This window comes from Varroa destructor, unplaced genomic scaffold (genome assembly GCF_002443255.2).
Source record: "Varroa destructor unplaced genomic scaffold, Vdes_3.0 BEIS01000001.1, whole genome shotgun sequence".
Lineage (NCBI taxonomy): Eukaryota > Metazoa > Arthropoda > Arachnida > Mesostigmata > Varroidae > Varroa > Varroa destructor.
In genome coordinates this window covers 53,333,080-53,345,779 of record NW_019211454.1, presented here as the reverse complement: position 1 = coordinate 53,345,779, position 12,700 = coordinate 53,333,080, and the positions used below count along the sequence as shown (strand labels likewise).

Genomic DNA, 12,700 nt, shown 5'->3' with positions numbered 1-12,700 from the left:
ATCATAACACCATCTACAAGGAAAGAAAAAAGCACGGTAACAAAGCGGCACGGGTCGGTGATTTAACCTTCCCACCAAGGACCTATCACGTGCATCAATACGCCTTCTCAAACATTTGTGGATATTCCGACTGAATAGACCAATTTCCCCTAAGGTCGCTGTATTGCATCAACCCGTAATCACTATAATATTCAAGGTTACACTGTTTCTCAATGAGTAATCAGCTCAACACAATCAACAACATCGCGAAAAGGCAAAACTAGAACTGTTATGCAATAGCGCAAGGTATTTATTATTCGGCCGTAGAAAGCGAGGTCCAACAATAAAAGAACGTTGAAAGGCCCGCAGTAAGTGATGCGACAAAGTGCAAATTATCGAAGAAAGAAAATCAAATACAACAAGTCAGTAAAGAGATGATAGAAAAACCGAAGGAGGAAGAGTCTCTCGAGTGAGCGAGAAAAGGAGCAGAAGTAGAGAGAACGAACAAACAAATAAACCCAATCGAAAATCGAACGAGTTTTTCCCTAGAGCCATAGCAGTGCAACGGCAGAGCCTTGCTTTCTGTTGTTACTCATTGTATCCCTACCAGCTCCATTCTGCGCCGGTGTGACATGACGTCACACTGATCCGAGGCCGTGCTACTAGAAGAGGCTGGGCAGAAGCTCCCAAACATCAGGTTGTACCGCACATACACAAACAGACGATCAAACCAACGTACACTGACAAATCCAACATCGTAACTGCAGGCCTTGAAGGCTCAACTCCCGGAATTTACAAACACAGATTGTAGCCCTAGCAGCTAATGCGTCCGCCGTGCAACGTTTTCGATGGTCAGACGAGTTCAGTGATTCAAGGGAGAAATCCGTCCTTTGGAAACACTTTACTTAGACATGGAGCGCTGCGCAATCCCTGAGCTCACCTTTATGAGACCTCTGTGATCAATTGGTAAGCTTTTATACGCAATGTAAGCAATTTTTAAGGTAAAAGCTTATGATAAGGCAGATATTATCGCAGATAATTGTCGTCGTTGGAACTGTAAAAAAGACTGATCCTCAACACACCGGATTGTCGTATCCGTGATGCGTACCGTAGCATACATTAGGCATCAAAATTAATAAAGCGGATACAATATGAGTTCAGCTACGGGTTTACTATATACAGTATTATATCTCATAATCACAAATGTAAAGTACACAATTAATTATTTAAAATAAACTTGAAATCCGAAATGTATTGCTGCACATTCCCTAATTTATCAATTCACAGTGGCATATATACAATATCAATTTGGCAAACCACTTCAGGCAGGGCATGCAGTCGCACCGGGGTTGCTGCGGGGTCTCCCAAATGCGATCATCATTAAAACGAAAACAATTAGAAAACGCCGAAGCTCGATTTTAATGACAGCAGGCTTCGCAAAGATTCTATGTGGAGTTCAGTAAACCCTGTGCACCAGTGCCATCATCACTTCCACTGAACAGATGCTCTTGCCAAACCCGTTCCTATAGTCCTGCCTGTGTATTCCGCACCTTTGGCTTACTCACAAATATGCCCAGGCTTCCTTTCCCCGGTACGTTGTAAATGTAAACAGTTACTTCACCGCTCGCCGAGCGTTTTGCTCGCCTAATTAATTCACATTTAATGATGGCGAGAGGAAGATTGAGAGATCTGCTCATATTTTTATTGAAAGTGTCAAACATTTACGGCCACAAGGCAACGCAGAGTCCTGTAGTAACGATAGCAGCCGCAGCAGCATCAGCGCTAGTGCCGTGAGCGGTAGTACATACGAACCAAACAGACGCCGGCCGAAGACGTTAATATATGTGCATAGTTTTATCAACTGGTAAGTACACCAGGGTTACCAGCATACGACCGGCCGGCCGACCGACCGAAGGTCAGAAGCAGCAAAGTGGAGGAGGGGCGTGGGGAAGTGGAGACTGTCCTGCAGACAGCGTCGGCCGTAGACTGCGGCTTCTCCTCGGCGACGACTACGATTCTTGGAGCCAACTGGGGCCAAAGACGATAAAAGTTTGCTTGGTTATTCAGAAAAGCTAACATTTAAATCAATTCGTCCAGGCTACCGCCCTCTGCCGAACCGAAGAGCCTTTATCTCTACTGCTACAATAACTAGTTCCACTGTTGCCGCCATTAAGCTCACTATATCGCTACTTTTCGTTATCACCTACGCCACTCTATTGCAGGTTATATCACAACAGAATGCGGAGCTGTAACAAACTGCTGTTGGAATCGGAACTCAGCAGGTATGGTGCCTTATCGCCTGCCGTCACAAGGTCGTTTAAGACCTTGTGTATATATACATATAATGTGCATATATATATAGCCAGGTAGTACAGTGTTATCAAGGGGGAATACGCAACTTAAAAAGGAAATGCTTATCGCAGATCGCCCAAGTTTTTTCCATGTAGGCCGTATCTAATAAAGACCGTAAAAAGTAACAATAGCGTTGTTCAACGTGAAGCTTCCTTTCTACGTTTCATTTTGCACGAGAATCGAAGAAACTTCCAAGTTCCCAGAAGCAGTATAAGCAAACTTAACTTGTAAGTTGCAAGTAGCAGGTTAAGAGGTTTCGCTTAGTTATAATGCAAGTGACATAGCTAAAGGATTGTCTTGTTTTCGTTTTAATCCGTGAAAAACGATCACCGCGGGATAACTATTCGCTGAATGACTTCTAGTAAGACATGTCTCACAGCTGTAGAGGGAACAGAGTAAGATTTTTTCGGTTGCTGAGTGAGTAGAATCGATCGTTACGGGTCATGCGGCGCTTTCGCTAACCAGCCCCTTTTCCGGTGACCTCGACTGTGATGATTTGCATCTGCAATGTGTGCATATATATGTGGATATATAAGATGAAATAGTAAAAACGAAGATTGTGGGTACTATAAATTCAGACGCACTAAGATACGAAATGGTGACACAGTGTGAAGATGCCAACGGGTGTGTCCTAGCACGAGGTAGTTAACGTCATCAGCGAACGAGAATTGGGCGTCAAGGAGCGCCCTATGCACCAGAATGGCATAGTACTATAAGAATTGAATAGGAAAGGTAAATTTTGCACATAAAAAAAATGGAGTAGCAGAGCTCTGGGTAATGTATGTCTGTTGGTAATTACTACAGTGTTATTAATGGCAAAAATTGATAATGAGACATTCCGCTAAAATGAAAAAGGTCAAGACTCCCTGTGAACGGATTAGTCCTTATTCTACAAGCAAAACGTACAGCAACACCACTCACTCATAGTCGTCCGCAAAATCTGAATTGAAGGCAGCGATAGCCGATGCTGGCGCGGCAACAGCATGTCGAATTAATGGCATTCATGAATCAATCCTTTTTAAGCAATTGTCACGAGCAGGCCAAACACGTGCCTGATTTCCTGCTCGTCCATGTGAAGTTATTTTCCATTCCCCACTTTTTTTCTACCACCTAGTGCTAAAAAAATAGGGATGCTTAAAACGCGCATATACTCGAGGATTAGGCGAGAAAAAAAGTTCCCAACCCGCAGCTTGCAAAGAAAGAAGGAACTATGGCAGTGTTTTTAAATTCGCATCTTTTAGTACCTATGTATTTGGTCGGGTTCGTTTTTGGTGACAATTTCCATTTTGAGTGCCGATCTTGGAGAACCGATAAGGAATCACCATTTAAATTTAAACCAGTTCCTGTAGCGGGCAGATTAGTGTGTTCAAGCGAACTACCACTCAGATCAGCGACAGGATTGAATAATCGTGCAAAATAGTATTTTGTATCGCTTCGCTGCACTACTGTAATCGCAGTAATAATGATAACAACGCTGTGACAATGACAACAAACAGCAGTAACAAATGCCAGGATCAATGACGACTCTGCTATCACAACTATCAACGGGCGTACGGGTAAATAGGGACCACCCGCCAACGACCCAATCTCGGACGAATCTACTCTACTTATTGCTCCTTATGAAGCAAATAGTTATTGTTCATCGATAAGGTGGTAGAATCCTAGGTATCTAGCAGTGCCCGTGGGATACGGATGGCGGACTGGGGAGCTGCCAGCTCGTCTTGTGGGTGATGTATCGCCTTGTCTTTTCGAATACACACTTCGCACTTCGCCTGCGAGCTTCCTTTCTCGTTCTCTACCCGCTCCAAGTAACGTACTGCTTATACGTAACACGAATAGAAAGCAACACATTGCCATCTGGCAAAGTACTTTTAGCAATCCTGGTCATCACTGCTGCTGCCATTAGCATTCCTCTTTTTTGCCCGCAGGCACACTTGACACTGTAGTACATATATTCTTTTTGTGTTGGTCGCCCGCTGGCTCGCGGTGTGCCACAATCCGCATTTAGGTTTCGGCTGTTGACAGTGCGCGGTGACGACGGGCACTCGTTGGCACCACTATGCTGCACTAGTCTGATAAGCTTCATAAAACTCTAACCCCGAACCATATTTGTCTCTCTCAATTTGCCCTCTTTTTCTCTTTGTATACGTCTGATTCACGGTTCTGATTCTACTCGACGTAACATGCTCCGTTCTAATATCTATACATTCGCCTCACTTCAGAATTGAAAGCTCGTCTATTGTAGGCATTCCTGTGCAGCCTAAGGCTACTATGGCACGACTCATCTGTCAGTACTACGCCTAGCATAGTTGAATTGCGTACAGGACACAGGATACGGGAAGGATAATGCGCCCTTCCCTGTAAACTCTCTGATGTGGTCGCCAACAGACCTGAGAAGACTGCTCTGCCTTTGAGAGACTTCTTGGGAAATCCTTCCTTTTCAATATTGTTCACCCATTCATTCAGCCTGCCAGTAACAAATCGCACACGGGGACGCAGAGAACATTTACTCGTAGAAATACAGCAGAGATTCCTTATGTTACTTGCCCGCCTAATATAGTACAGTCACAACATACGTAGAAGGCAGCGCGCGGGCACATATAAACAGGAAAAACAAACTACCGCAACTACTATTACTAGTAGAGGGAGAAAACACCCTCTACAACAGGGCACCCTACTTTAAGAGATGGATGAATTTTATTACCATACTTTCCTCGGCTATGTATTTCCGCGGGTGACCTAGTATTGGAAGGTTCATATGCGAATACGTAATTGCAAGTGAAAATATAAGTATAATATTGTTATTTTGTGTTCCGTTTGAAGCACGAAGGCTCGTTTCTCATCGTGCTGTTACCTGCACTATCCTTAATGCAGAACAGCTCAAGTAGATGTATTACATTTTAACATTAGATATACACACCTACCCGCATATGGCGTCTAACTGAAAACCCATCTAGAAAGCCAGCCTTATTAGAAAAAAGAGCGTGCTTCCGAAAGAGGGTACTACGTAAGATAACTCTTGGTACAGTGAATGGTGTCAAATAATCTAAAGCAATAACCTGTTTCAACAAGCATTCTGGAAAAATTTAGTGAAAATGGCGAATTTTTTTTCCCAGCAAGGGGCACTTTTACACTATCATTGTAATGTAAGCATATCTTGATGAGAATTTTCCAAACAAATGGGCTGGACGAAAAAGTTCCATAGAATAGCCTCCCGGTCCGCCAAACCTAACGCTAATGGATTTTGTCTCGGGGGGGAGGGGGGGAGCCCTGAGATAGAGGAGATAGAAAACTACAGCAGAAAACCGACGTCACAAGAAGATTTAAAAGCTACAATTAAATCGCCGAATCCATAACCTATTGCTATCAGCGTTGTATTGATCAGCACGGTAAGGAGGAATTATGTATTTAATGTAGACTTTATCGCAATACTGTATGTAAATAAAAGTTAAGGCTTAACTTACTTGCGGCACCCTCCATAATCTAAGATGGCCTCTAAGTTGAGTTTTAAGATACGACAGCAACAGCGGCGATATTAACAACACCAAGAACAACCGCAACCACAATATGAGTGCCTCAGCTCCGCAACGGCCAGTTGTAACTGATTGCATGACTATATTCGCCATCGCTGTAGACACTGGAGGCAGTAACTTTCCGCTACGATGTGCACACCTCACTTCCCACATTTGCGGCAGAACAACTTGGGAAGGACACAGGAACATAAATTGTACCTATACGCGTTCTTGCAGGTCATAATCAGTTGCATTGAAATTGCTGCTTCTGTGGCAACTGCCCCTACTGTAGCGTTACCGAGCGGCTTTACCTGGGGGCAGCACCTACAACTGTCGCTTTCGGCACAACCGAGACCATTGTACCACCGTCGGCACCGAAGAGCCGTCCAACTCTGCGAAGAAAACGAAGCAATCTAGTTCGTTCCGCTAAGCTAGCGCGTTCTTAATTAACTATAATTTATTTCAGAACGAAGAAATGACACTGACAAATATGGCAGGATGTAACATGGGCGTGCTTAGTTTAAAATTCAATTTTCTATTTCCCCTGTAGCCATGTAGCTGTTTACATAGCGATCACTACCAATAGCTGAAACACAGTATGGACATGGGCGAGGAGGATGCGATGATGGCAAGAGTCGATGGGGGCGCTAGTGGAGAGTAAATGTTCTAACGAATAAGTGTTGAAAATAAGTAACGACTAGATTGATATAATAACCGAGAAAACAAGCTGCCACTAATGACACGATCCTAGCAACCTGATACACGCAAACAAAGGCAGCTCAAATACATAATGAAATGTAGTGGATTGATGTTATCGTTGTAGTAGGAGTAGTGGCCTTATAGCGATGCTGGGCATAGCATCGGCCTATTTGTTTTGCTCCAGATGCAGATAGGTATGATATCTTTTGATGCCGACACAAATTGTGGGGCAATAGAGTAGATCGTTCGGTGAAATTAACAATAACAACGATAACGATTAAAAAAAAAATACGCCACACGATCAGCCTACCTTCGGTATAAATTACGTCTTTGGAATAGATGCTGTGATGTTGGTAACAGACCGTCTTAGGAGTTCAATGGCAAAAGTAATGTTAAATTAGTCGATTCAAAGTCATTAAATGTATGCTACAGATGGCAGCAAAAAACTACATTCCACTTGTCATGCCCAATAGTATTTCCATTTGCTATAAGAATGATGGTATAAGTTTTCTAGTGGTGTTGATAAGTACAAACTTCCAGCCATAGGTGGGTCCAAGTACAAGACTAAGCGAACTACTTTACTAATTAACCATAACGACGCTTCTGCTAAAAATTACTCAGTCTCATATGATGTATTTATTATTGGAAAAAACCATTAGTCTAGCTAGATTTCAAGCAGATAGGACTACCAGACAATGCAGCTGTTAGCAATAATGTGCAAAGATTATAGTTTTTCTTGACTGAACCGCTTCGCAACGGTCATATGCTTCGAGAAAGCAAATAAAACTAGCGAGCGCAGAGACGCCCGAAAGAAGCAAGGAACTTCCCGTTCTTCAATAACGGCCAAAGCGCATCGAAATGTCAAAAACCCTGTTTGCACAGTTTCCTTCTGTTGAAGAATGTTTGTTCAATTATAACAAACATTGTGTTGTTTCCAAAGGTAAGACTTGAAACCTAAAGGAGCATACTTGTCCATGTACTGCGGGGAACAACAAATAAGATTAACATAAAATAAATCACACCTTTTTTCATTCGTATGCATACGTTATTTGTATATGATAATTAATTGATACTTAAGATTTTTAACTCCTCGGCCATATATTTGAAGACGACTATTAGAAATTTACGCACTTGGGGTTGTTGCATAACGAAGAGGTCGAACCCACCTGACTTGCTTATGACACGAATACCTATGCTTGTATTTTTTTGCCCATTTTGCACAGTTCTTTATAAAAACCGAGCATAAAGACAGTGTCGTGAAATAACGCAGGTGACCACAAAAGTCGTACTCATGCCCCCTGCGCGAATATAAAATACTCATTCGAAGCGAACAAGGTGCAGCTAAGAAATCGTGCACCCGCCACAACAACGATCGCAAGATATCTGATCAGCTTGCTGGGCGTTAGATGATATGTTTTGTTTTCCTTAGTGGGAAGCTCAGTGCAAAGATGGGGTCTGCCGGATAAAGCGGACGCTCGCTCGGACGCTTTAACCAGTACCATACACGGAAAGCAAAATCTGACGGCTTCCTTCCAGCCAAATTCCACCAAACCTTACGCTGTTGTAAGGTGTCTAGCTTCGGCCCAGTCTCTGGTGTGGCTCGCTAATGGCAAATAAGATAAGAGGGACCCTTAGCAGTGCTATCTACCAGTGTACACTGGTCGTTCCTGAGAGAGGAAGGGCTCTTCAAATCGGGGGAGAGCCAACGAGAGTGGGCTCAGGGAGCGGTAAAATTCAAGATGGAAGACGGCCGAAGGAGTATAGTATTAGGAACTAAATCCCTACCGTCTAACAACTTTGGAGCACCACGCGCTGCCCGGGCTTTCACTACGTATCAGATGAAAGGAAGAGGAACAGCAACGACTGTAGAGGAAACATAAGATCGAGATTTTTCAGCCAGACAAGTCGTCGGGATGGGATGAAAATTCACAGAGTACTATGTCTAGAAGGAAAGTGTGGTAAAAACAGGAAGAGCATTTCTGTAAGAAAAATATTGGTGGTGATGTCCAGAGGCGGTAAGCACAGGGGTCAAATGTAGAGTATGGGATGAGCACTAAGGTTGGTCTGCACCACACGTCAGCAAACCGTCGCTGGTAGACTCTGTTCGAGTTAAAAATTTTGGAATATCCTGTTTATTACTGGCGAACACCTGCTGTTGCTTCAGCTGCTGCCGATTCATGTCAGCGGTCTGATAGTGCGTCTCCTTTTACCTGCTTTATTCATTTCTTCAATTCACACATGCAGCTCAGCACAGACAACGATTATATGGCCAGATCCATCGGTATAATTAGTTTCAGCCACTTTTTGAGGTGGAAACCCCTGTCTACCTGTTTTATCTTACTACAGTTATTTATGCTCATGAGGATCGAACTCTAGATGGGAAGCGTGGGTTGAATCGAGTACCAAAAGGCGATTATTGCGCTTCCTTGTGAAGATGAAGTAGGTTGGAGTTCGTCGTAAGCGAAAATGAAAATTGGAAAAAAGACGAGTCGCTAACCAGATGAGCGAAAAAGCTACCATACTTCACTTTTTGGAAGCTACCCAGGTATTGTACAGTTTACTTGTAAAATGGGCATATATGTGCACAATATTGTGATGACCAAAAATAATTATGTATTCATTTCTTAATTTTACTAAAATTCTAAATATTTTGGCCTGTGCAAGCAGTTCCATTGGACGACATTGCGAGCAATTTATATACAAGCCAACAATGGAATGTACACGCACTGGGTACAATTCAATATGGTATTCAACACGTGTACATTTGCATGCGATGACGTTATCATTACGTACCTCGAATGGAAAGAAGGTTTCCTAGCGAGTGCAACTATACAAGTAGTGGTAGTTTCAAATGCAGACCTTTAGTATATAATGGTCTGGATGTGTAACTTGAAATTTTTTAGGTTTCAATTAGAAATGGCTGGAGTTTTTTTGTCTCAGACAGTTTGTCGGGGATGTTTCACATGCAAGACGAATGGGTCAAGGCGTGTTCATAACTAATCCGTTAGAGGACTCGAACGTTAGTGTAACATTAGTTTTAAGTACAAAATAAACACAATCACGATACCGAAACGTATGCTCAGATTCACTTTTACACCAACACTAACCTCGCATACTTTCTTTCCAACGAAAAAGCCAGCTCACGAAACCTTCAGGAGTGATCGCTCAATGAAAACAGTGGGGTTATAGATGCTTGCACTTATTTAACACAACCAGCCGGACCACCGATCAGTATACCATTCATTCAAACTTTAATTGTGGACCAGCCAACGGGTGACTAGGGTCCAGTATGAAGCTACTGCTTGCTGAAGTTTTTTCTCCTGATGTTCGACATGGTCCTGTTCAAAATAGGCGGCATGCGTTCTCAACCGTCCGAAATCAAATCCAATGAGCCTACAACCATACTCGACGTGCAAGCTGATTTGAGAGAGGAGGTTCGCTGGCGCAAGACCGTCTCAGGGGCGATCTCAGGAATGCCCCTCACGGACGAGCGCAGACGAAGAGTGGGACATCGAGAGTATTGGAGGAGGAGTGGCGGCAAAACAGCGCTCGAAGCATGCTTCATTTCAACCTCGTAGATCGCATCGCTTCCACTACATCAACAGCTACGAAAGCAATGTCAAAACCAGCAGCAACTATGATAACAACAATACTAACAAAAGTAATCGATCGTTGTTACTGAACGAGCAGAAGGTGAATGTGCTTGGTATGTCTTGTATTTAATACTCATAAGGACTATTTTACGCAGAGCCAATGCTCGGCAGGACAGTTCAACGGAAATCGGTTCGTAATTAAATAATAATTTACTTTTGCTGCATAAAATCATTAAAGTCACCGTGTCTGCTTTAATCTGTACATAGCCTCACAAATATTTTGTCCTGTCAATTCGAGTCCTGAACCTTCAAATTTCGCGCCACATTTTTTTGCATATCTGTGTACCATTCTTGGCGTCTCGCATCGGAAGGCATCGTTATTTGTTTGATCAGTTTTTGGATGCGATATCGATCTGCAATTTTTCTCTTATTAATTTTTCAGCTTGTGGCGACGCCGACGGCAACAGCTGTCATCGGCCACTAGGCGTTACTTTATCCAGAAATGTACCTAAACTCTCGTTGTTTCAACTTTTTTATGACGGTGCTGGTAATAAATAGTCAAAAGCGGTTAGTAACGGCCATGTCATTAGGTACGAATTGACTCATGTATCATCCAATGTGGACGATACCAGCTAAATATCTAGCCTGCTTATCGTAGAACAAAGTGAAAGAATTGCTTCTTTAAGGTCGTATTTTGTAAACTATATATATATATATATATATATATGTGTGTGTAATAGAAGTTGAATTGAAGAATTGACATGAATATTGTCGGTATCACTCAGCAGTACTGCCTTTGTTAAGTTATGGAAAATATCCAAGCAAGTGTGTGCGTGTGTATATATATATGTATATATAGTACAGAGTAACGAATAAACCTCGCTAGTAAAAACTGTATTTTTGCTATCTTAAGTGGAACCTCCAACTTTGAAAGCAATAAGCAAATCATAAAAGTTTTAATACAAAAGTTAAAAAATTTCGAACTACTCATGAGTAATTCTATCAAATAGCAAATTTTAAATTGCTCACAGCGAACTTAATTGTCGTGTATCTAGCCATGCAACCTGACTTCACATATGCCTCTTAAGTTTATCTGGATATTGATCTAAATAATAAATGTTTACAGCTTTGCAGCCCGCGTTACCGTTTAATATTGTTTGAGATGCGATCCGAATGCGTACCCAAACATGATAACCATTGTATCTGAATAATTCTGGGTTTACTGCTCGGCCCTGCTCCCTTTATTTTTCATTGATCCTACGATAACAGTTAGTTAAATGTGTAGATTAAAGAATCAGATATTAATCGTAGTTGTTAATTTTAAGTGGCACTCGTCAATCACAGTCGTGGCGTCGGCAGTCTACTAAAAACAACATTTCAAAACAAATTAATGAAAAGCTCACTCGCTACCAACGTATCCAGCTGTCGACAAGGGGTCATACATGTTCACTCGTACACATCTATCTCTTATCTTGCGAGATGTTTTTCGGACCACTCTAGCAATCTCACTTAAGAACTTTCCATTTATAACTTCAAGACATTTTATGGACTTTTCTGAAGATTGATTATTTCAAGATATTCTTAGTGCGGTACCGATTATTAGTCCCTCTTCAAACTTCATATAGAGTTTCGTGCAGCTGTATATCTGTAAGTTTATTATTATAAATACCCCTGTATCGCAGTGCTATCAAGCTAAGCGGAACAGTCTATTGAGAGCTATTTTTGCATGTAAAAAATGCTTGAGCCGTATACCGAAACAGTTCTTGTTCGAACATTGCAATTTCTTTTTAGGAGTTTGTAGTAATTCCTACAATTGTCCATATGCCATATTTTTCGATACGCGACAGGTTACCATAGATAATGTCAAACAGAGTCTGCATTTTATGCAACAATGATGACCATACAGCTTAATCCCATAGTCTACCTTCAATGCTGATCGCTATCGATCCGTATTGTAGTTTAGGCAGATTTCTATTACGGTACAATGCCCTTACGTACGCGCGTTATGCATACATGCTCAAAATCGTTATGTACAGAACCACATATAACCTGCATAGAAATCGAAGAATATCCTGATCTGATCAAGTACTTGAACGGTCCGAAAAACTGAATTTTGCATATGGTGTAGCACGACATCTACTATATGGCCTCCGTTATTAGTTGGAGATTCGACTCAAATTGCTCTGGGCTCATTGGATATAAATGGGTGCAATTTTCGAACTTTTCTTTATGACCACACTATGTATAACACGTACTATATACATGGTATTTAGGAACACTCTATGTAAACTTTGTATCTATCCTTTAGCTAAAATTAGAGAATAGGGTTCTAGATGTGAAATGGAAAAGGGAGCCCTTCATGTAAAACATTTGGCGCCTGATACGACTACGATGTGGGACATAGGCATCCAAAAGTTGTTCGCTAGTCTACACATGCGTAGCTGTAGGAGACAACGGGCTACTACCGACTTCGGTGCACTCGTTGCTGAATGATAAGGCTGTTACTTCTGCTGCTACTATCATCGGCCTTATTATTAGAACCGTTTGCAGCAGAAGCGAAGCGGT

General features: G+C 42.1%; 2 protein-coding genes across 3 annotated transcripts in view; both read right to left on the bottom strand.

Annotated features, from left to right (window-relative positions):
* The window catches only part of LOC111249103 (uncharacterized), a 269,871-nt gene that overhangs the window by 160,953 nt on the left and 96,218 nt on the right, over positions 1–12,700 (bottom strand). The gene's annotated exons all lie outside the window — the stretch shown is intronic.
* LOC147758813 (uncharacterized) overlaps positions 1–12,700 on the bottom strand; it is a 156,166-nt gene that overhangs the window by 78,138 nt on the left and 65,328 nt on the right. Inside the window, exon 1 of one of the 2 annotated variants that reach the window (XM_086977599.1) lies at positions 5,796–6,535. The exons of the other annotated variant lie outside the window; for it this stretch is intronic. The gene's annotated coding sequence lies outside the window, so the exon portion shown is untranslated. Of the gene's footprint in view, positions 1–5,795; positions 6,536–12,700 lie in introns of those variants that run through there. 2 annotated transcript variants of the gene reach the window in all.